We start from the raw sequence: 8,615 nt of genomic DNA on the forward strand, positions 1-8,615 counted from the left end.
TCTAAGTTACTTCCCACTATGACCAGCCTTAGGCCATCAATCCACTTTGAAAACCTCAATGTCATAAATGCACCTACTGAACGGAGTAGCTTAGCCCTGCCAGCCTTGCTGTGATGAACCGGAGAATCTAGCTCCCTCCCATGAATGAATGAATGAATCAATCATGGCCGGCTCACGTCCCAATGCTCGGGCATGCATTGACAATTCGACGCAATTTATCTACTCCTGTTAGTTGATCAGGAGAAAACAAAATGTTCAAAACCACTTGCCACATGTTTCAGTCCAGAGAGAAAGAGATGTTCTTGTGCGGACTCGGTAGAGCAAATTAGCACGCCTCATGGCGGTTCTAGAGGTCATTAGCAGTTTGCCAGTTAGTGCAAATTAACTCGCATCATCTTGGTTAGTGGTTACTATAATCTTGTATCGCATGATGAGCAGAGTTGACCTGGTTATCAATCATAGATAGTTGGGCAGTCCCAGTGTCCACCACCAGCAGCCTATATTTTCAGCCATCATCTCGATCGAGCCCTGTTTATCCGCGTGAGTGACGCACTACACTGACAGCGACGACCACCCAAAGCAATCGCCCAAATTTTTGCCAAACTCGAGAGGATATGGGCGCAGATCGAGACATTGGGAAGCTCACCTTTCCGTCTACGTAGTACTCAGCTGCAAGCTGCGACGCCACCATTATCGGTCGTCTACTAGCTCAGCTAGCCCGAGACTTTTCGCTTATCTCTCTCTCGTAGCGCTAGGCATAATGAAATCTACTGTACTACGTATGTTCGGTAGGTAGCCAATTGCGTCGAGGTGGGCGTACGTGCGTTCAAAAAGACTTCCCTTTCCCGTGCGTCTCTCTCACCCAGCCTCAGCGCAGTGCTCTCCATGATTAGCTCCTCTTGGAGGGCAGGAACGAACGTCATCGCGAACTCAATCGCCGCAGCCGCGGCTATATAGCCCCGGGGGTACTGCTGCACTCGCTGCTCGGAGTCGGCGAGGGAGCACGTCTACGTCGTGATGGGGTGGAGATCTGCGGCCGGCCGCTTGCTGGCGATCCTACTCGCTCTGCACCTCCTCGTCGCCTCCTCCCACGCCGCCCGCTTCACGAGTGAGCAATCCCTTCTTCCACCTCAAGAACCTCATCGACTTCTCCGGTGGTTTTTCCGGTCAGGAGGCCGCTTGGAGGTGTGAACTCTTTCTGTGCTGATTTTGATGTGGGTGTGTGCAGGGAGCTACAGGATGATGGCAGTGGAGGCTCCGACGTTCCGTGGGGCTAGAGGTGATTCAGGAGAGGTGCGTACGTGCTTGATCCACTGCTTGCTTGAACACGGTTGGCTGGCTTGAGATTTACCTCTCGCTTGGGTTCACCCGCTGTTCTCGATCGCTTCTTGATCATGAGTCTGGGGGAAACGACGAGTCCATCTATATCTCTTCAGAATAGAAAAGGAGAGTAAAGAAAAGATAAAAACAAGCCGTGTCATTGTCCAACTAAGTCCGCATTTTTTTAGTAATCTGACAGTGTGATTCTTGGTGACGAGGCCACGTGATTTGGTGTTTGAGCGCAACATAATTGTAGTTTATTGTACATCAACGCGGGCATTGCTAGATCTAAATCACTTGATGAAATCATAAACCATATTCAGAGAACTGTAGTACTGTACTATGTATTTGGGTTCAGGCGATCTACTGCTCCCGGATCAAAGCTCTTGCTAGGTAATCAATGAATCAATCAATCAATCATATTGCTGAAACAGGTCAAAATGATGCAGGGCAATAGGAGGGAGAGCGACGCGATCGTGGAGGAAATGTTCGGGAGGATGGCTCTGCAGACGACCGACTACCCGGGTTCAGGCCCAAACGATCGTCACACTCCCAAGGCGCCCGGGACATGATCGTGCCATGTCAAAGTTCAGACCCTCAGCTCGCCCAGACGCACGTCATATATATAGTATATGATGTACAGAAGATTTATTAGCTCATCGACAAATTAGAACTTAGAACCCATCAAAATGGGGGATTATTCAAGTGTAAATTCGTATACGTGTGGAGGTTACTGTAAGATTGTGTGCTATGCCATTTCTATTAAGAGAAGTCCAATGCTTTTATCCAGTTTTTTTTACTTTCTTGAAACTGAAGAGATGTCCCTGATACAAGTTTTTTTTAGTTTTCGCAACCAAAACATGTCAGCGCTTGCTCCTGACAAAAATCGACATAACATAAAAACTAATAAAAAACGATAGTGTTGAGTAACGTGATTGTATTAGAAAACATATGTTAGACTAGGAAATATTCTGACTTGCCTTGTACTCCAAGTAGATCATATACTCCTATATATATGCCCACGATGCTCAAGCAATAAAAATAACGAATTATTCCACCATCCCTCTTTCCCTTCTAACATGATATCTATCGCAAGTCGATTCTAAACCCTAGCCGCCGCCGCTTTCGCACCTGCGCGCCGCCCCCGGGGTGGTCGGTCTCCATGATCGCCGCCGGGGGCCGCGCCGCCCGTACCTAGGGTTTGTCCGTCGGCCGTGTTGGCCGGCTGCCCTAAAGAGTCTTTTTTCCCGATCCTTTGATCCGGGTTTTTCTCTCTCACCGGTCGCTTTGATCGGCGTCTACTTGTTGGTTTTCCGGTCTATGTGATCCGGTTTGCGTCGCCCACCGCCGTCGTCGACCCCGTGCGCCTCTACTCCAACACCGGCGCGATCGGCCGGCTTCTTCAGCGACCCGGCGGCCTCGCGTCATGCGTCGGCCCTTCACCGCCGCCGTTCCGCGCCGGCCCACCCGTCGATCTACGCCGGCCGTCTTCGCCCTGTTCCGACCGGGACTCCTGCATCACCCCGACACGGCGGCCTCGTGCCATGCGGCGGTCAATCACGCCCGTCCACCTCCTTCGTCTTCGTCCAGCACCAGCCCGTCCACCTCCTTCGTCTTTGTCCAGCACCAGCCCGTCGCCAGCGTCGCCGTCATCTACCCCGACCACTTCGTCTACTCTGACCACCGTTGGTGACATCGGCCCCGCGCCGATGGACGCCGCAATCGTCGTCGAGTTCTTCTCTGCTGGCCCCTCCGACTTCTCCGACATGGCATACAGCTAGTGCAGGCCCCTCGTCTATGCATGCCCGGTGCTGGCAACACCGATGCGTGCCTTCATCCACGACGTGTCCCCGGGCCTGGCAAGCTTGGTCGGCGCTTTGTCAACTTCGTCTTCGTTCGTTTACGCATGTCCGGTGCTAGCAACACCGGTGCGTGCCTTCGTCCATGATGTGTCCCTGGGCTTGGCAAACCCGTCGCGACGCGTCGTCAACAACATTTTCTTCCCGGCGCACCCCTACTTCGACACCACTACGCCCATGCTAACTCGGCGCCCCCTTGCGCCCGCGGCTCCACGGCGACTTCCTCGACACCGGCCACCCCGACTCGACATCGACCACGACATTCTTCGCACAGCTACCTCGATCATGGCTACACCACCCTCGGCTCTCGGCTACATCGACAAACGGCACAAAGGGCTACCGCCTGCTTGAGCAACCTTGTTGGTTTCCACTCCAGCCACGACTCCGCGATGCGTCGACCGTTACGACTGTGGAGGGGTGTCCGTCGACTTGCCTTCGGATTCTTCTCCAGTCTCATCGTCTGCGTCACTACCGTTGTGACTGCGGGGGGATGTTGAGTAACGTGATTGTATTAGGAAACATAGGTTAGACTAGGAAATATTCTGGCTTGCCTCGTACTCCAAGTAGATCATGTACTCTTATATATATGCCCACGAGGCTCAACCAATAAAAACAACAAATTATTCTACCATCCCTCTTTCCCTTCTAATAGATAGAATGGGCGAGGCTAAACACTTTGGGTGTGTTACCCTTCCTCTCGCCTCGTCGTGTACCGGGGGAAACCCTTGGCAGCAACATCGTCTTCGTCGCGATCCTTCTTGGAGGTGTTGATAAGTGTCGGCGCTTCGGAGTCTTGAAACCTAGTGGAAGATCCCGGTGGGCGCAACGATCGTGAGGCTTCTCCGTTTTTGTTGATCTGCTGTTGTTGGCATTTGTTTATTTTGCTCTTTCTCTGTCGTTTTTTTGGGCGTGACTATGCTGCTTCCGCCCCAACATCTATCCATGTATGGTTTGGTTGGTTGCTTTGTATACAAAACAGGGGAAAATCTTTTTCGGTAAAACACTTTGGGTGTGTTTGCTCTGAGAGGCCAAATCCGAGCTATTTGGTTGCATGGGCCGCAGGAAGAAACACACCCGCAAGAAACAAAGGCACCACTCAAACAGGCTCCGGAGAACGCTCAAATCGATTGTCTCCTCCTATGCATGCCCGGATCAGTGCAATTTACACTACATGAAGAGGTTGCAGGTTGGAATTTTGCGGGCAACCAAATATGGTGCAGAACATGGCCAGAGCTTGCATGCCCTCACGCAGCCTCCACTAGGCCAGGCTTTGGGGAAACATTTTTTTAGTCTAAACATACTTTACTTTATTGAGTAAACAAGTTTATGGGGATACAATGTAAGTCAGGCGGGTTTAAGAGACCAAAAGCATGTTTAGCGAGTCTATGTGCCTCAAAATTAGACTCTCGCCCTTCGAAGATGAATGTACAATGCTGAAAATTCCTAGATGTTTCCAAAATCTCTTTTATGATGCTTGCATAAACTCCTCCAGTATTGTTCTTGATATCATGAATCACACCTTGGGAGGCCACCAGCACATGTGATAGCGCAAGATCCGTGGCTAGCGCAGAGCTTCACGACATGCTAACGCCTCCAGAGTGGCTAGATCACAAATTCCCTAGTCCGGATGACTGAAGATCCCATATATGTTCCGGCTGAATCCTTGCAAACTACACTAAATGCACCTTCATTGAGATCACGTGCGACTGCACCATCCACTCTAATTTTCGCCATCCCAAGAGGTGGAGGGATCCACCTTCGCCGCCCTTGACGACGTGGCTCAGGAGCCACCGTGGTCTTCTTTGGCTTACAATCCTTTAGTTCCCTCACGTACTTCATGATAAAGTTATGTGTCGCTTGAGGGCTTTGGAAAACATGTTTGTGCAAGGCATGCCTTTTCACATACCAGATTGACCATAGTGTCACTAGTACCTGCGTGAATTCATCCATAGATAACATATCTATTAGAGAAAAGATCCACCTCTTCGCATCAGGTTCCTTGGTATTGTTCAAAGCTTCCACCAGTTCAGGATCTTGGAGTGCCCAGACACAACGTGCCACAATACAATGGAGTAGTGAATGCTGCCACGAATCCTCGGCTCCACACAGCCCGCAACTCGTCGTTGTTGACATGTTACGGTCATGCAATAGATCGAAGGTAGGGATAAACTGTTGTGCGAGCCTCCATAAGAAGATTTTAACCTTAGAAGGAACATCTATTTTCCAAAGCTTCATCCAAGATTTTTGCTCCTTCTCCGTATTCAACGAATCAGACCGACCCTCAAGCCAGGCTTCCCGCCTCATCTTCGTGTCAATGAGCATACAATAAGCTGAACGAACTGAGAAAACTCCGTTCTTCTCATGAACCCAGGACCACAAATTTTCAATATGTCGCGTACATAAAGGTATATTCAAAATCGCTGCCGCATCAGTGGGGAGAAAAACATCCGCAATGGTTGCATGATCCCATTCCGCCCCCGGTAAGATCAGCTCGCCAACATACTTTGGTGGATTAGGTACTCGGGATACAATGGGACGCATGTTTGATGGCCTAGGGAGTCAGTTATGCTGCCAAATTTGTGTTGATTGACCATCTCCAATATGATGGATGAGGCCCTGTACGAGGACATCACGTCCTTCTAAAACTGATCTCCAAATCTGCGATGGATTCGATCCCAACTCTGCATTCAGGAAGTCGCAAGTGGGATGATACTTGGATTTTAGCACACGTGCACTTAGTGACTCTGTCTGCAAAAGAACTCGCTGCTACCTCTTGAGCACTGCGTTGGTTTTCCCTTGAAGAGGAAAGGGTGATGCAGCAAAATAGTGTAAGTATCCCTTAGTTTTTGAGAACCAATGTATCAATCCAGTAGGAGGCCACACACAAGTCCCTCGTACCTACACAAACAAATAAGAACCTCGCAACCAAAGCGATAAAGGGGTTGTCAATCCCTTCACGGTCACTTACGAGAGTGAGATCTGAGAGAGATGATAAGATAATATTTTTGGTATTTTTATGATAAAGATTAAAAGTAAAGATTGCAGAATAAAAGGTAATAGAAATATCCTGTTGACGGAAGATTAATATAATGGAGAATAGACCCGGGGGCCATAGGTTTCACTAGTGGCTTCTCTCAAGATAGCATAAGTATTACGGTGGGTGAACAAATTACTGTCGAGCAATTGATAGAAAAGCGAATACTTATGAGAATATCTAGGCATGATCATGTATATATGCATCACGTCCGTGACAAGTAGACCGACTCCTGCCTGCATCTACTACTATTACTCCACACATCGACCGCTATCCAACATGCATCTAGAGTATTAAGTTCATAAGAACAGAGTAACACATTAGGTGAGATGACATGATGTAGATGGATAAACTCAAGCAATATGATATAAACCCCATCGTTTTATCCTCGATGGCAACAATACAATACATGTCGTTTCCCTTTCTGTCACTAGGATCGAGCACCACAAGATTGAACCCAAAGCTAAGCACTTCTCCCATTGCAAGAAAGATCAATCTAGTAGGCCAAACCAAACTGATAATTTGAAGAGACTTACAAAGATAACCAATCATACATAAAAGCTTTCAGAGAAGAATCAAATATTGTTCATAGATAGACTTCATCATAAACCCACAATTCATCGAATCTCGACGAACACACTGCAAAAGAAGTTACATCGAATAGATCTCCAAGAAGATCAAGGAGAAATTTGTATTGAGATTCAAAGAGAGAGAAGAAGCCATCTAGCTAATAAATATGGACACGAAGGTCTGAAGTAAACTACTCATACATCATCGGAGGGGCCATGGAGTTGATGTAGAGGCCCTTCGTGATCGATGCCCCCTCCGGCGAAGCTCTAGAAAAGGCCCCAAGATGGGATCTCTTGGGTATAGAAGGTTGCGGCGGTGGAAATAGGGTTTCATGGTGCTCCTGGATGTTTTTAGGGTATATGAGTATACATAGGAGGAAGAAGTAGGTCGGTTGAGCCACGAGGGGCCCACGAGGGGGGAGGGCGCGCCCCCTTGCCTCGTGGACTCCTCGTTGATTGATTGACGTCCACTCCAAGTCCTCTGGATCACGTTTGTTCCAAAAACTCTCCCGAAGATTTCATTTCGTTTGGATTCCGTTTGATATTCCTTTTCTGCGAAACACTGAAATAGGAAAAAAACAATTTGCACTGGGCCTTGGGTTAGTAGGTTAGTCCCAAAAATAATATAAAAGTGTAAAATAAAGCCCATTAACATCCAAAATAGATAATATAATAGCATGGAACAATCAAAAATTATACATACGTTGGAGACGTATCAAGCATCCCCAAGCTTAATTCCTGCTCGTCCTCGAGTAGGTAAATGATAAAAACAGAATTTTTGATGTGGAATGCTACCTAGCATAATTCTCAATGTAATTCTCTTTATTGTGGCATGAATATTCAGATCCGAAAGATTCAAGACAAAAGTTTAATGTTGACATAAAAATAATAATACTTCAAGCATACTAACTAAGCAATTATGTCTTCTCAAAATAACATGGCCAAAGAAAGTTATCCCTAAAAAATCATATAGTCTGGCTATGCTCTATCTTCACCACACAAAGTATTTAAATCATGCAGAACCCATAAACTCAAGTAATATGATATTGATGACCCACAAGTGTAGGGGATCTATCGTAGCCTTTTCGATAAGTAGGAGTGTCGAACCCAACAAGGAGCAGAAGGAAATGATAAGTAGTTTTTAGTAAGGTATTCTCTACAAGCACTGAAATTATCGAACTGATAGTTTTGTGATAAGATAATTTGTAACGAGTAACAAGTAATGCAAGTAAATAAGGTGCAGCAAGATGGCCCAATCCTTTTTGTAGCAAAGGACAAGCCTGTACAAACTCTTATATAAAGTAAAGAGCTCCCGAGGACACATGCGAATTATTGTCAAGCTAGTTTTCATCACGTTCATATGATTCACGTTCGGTACTTTGATAATTTTATATGTGGGTGGACCGGTGCTTGGGTACTGTCCTTACTTGGACAAGCATCCCACTTATGATTAACCCCTATTGCAAGCATTCGTAACTACAATATAAGTATTAAGGTAAACCTAACCATAACATGAAACATATGGATCCAAAACAGCCCCTTACTAAGCAACGCATAAACTAGGGTTTAAGCTTCTGTCACTCTAGCAACCCATCATCTACTTATTACTTCCCAATGCCTCCCTCTAGGCCCAAACAATGGTGAAGTGTCATGTAGTCGACGTTCACATGACACCACTAGAGGGATGACAACATACATCTCATCAAAATATCGAACGAATACCAAATTCACATGACTACTTATAGCAAGACTTCTCCCATGTCCTTAGGAACAAACGTAACTACTCACAAAACATATTCATGTTCATAATCAGAGGGGTATTAATATGCATAA

The 8,615-nt window shown here is 46.9% G+C and overlaps 1 long non-coding RNA gene across 1 annotated transcript; it reads left to right on the top strand.

Moving 5' to 3' along the window:
* Positions 1 to 736: 736 nt before the first annotated feature.
* Positions 737 to 2,109, top strand: LOC123184946 (uncharacterized). The gene is made up of 3 exons (XR_006493127.1): positions 737 to 1,108; positions 1,229 to 1,293; positions 1,770 to 2,109. It is a non-coding gene; the product is annotated as an uncharacterized lncRNA (long non-coding RNA).
* The last annotated feature ends 6,506 nt before the right edge of the window (positions 2,110 to 8,615 follow it).

This window comes from Triticum aestivum, chromosome 2A, assembly GCF_018294505.1.
Source record: "Triticum aestivum cultivar Chinese Spring chromosome 2A, IWGSC CS RefSeq v2.1, whole genome shotgun sequence".
NCBI classification, from domain to species: Eukaryota; Viridiplantae; Streptophyta; class Magnoliopsida; order Poales; family Poaceae; genus Triticum; species Triticum aestivum.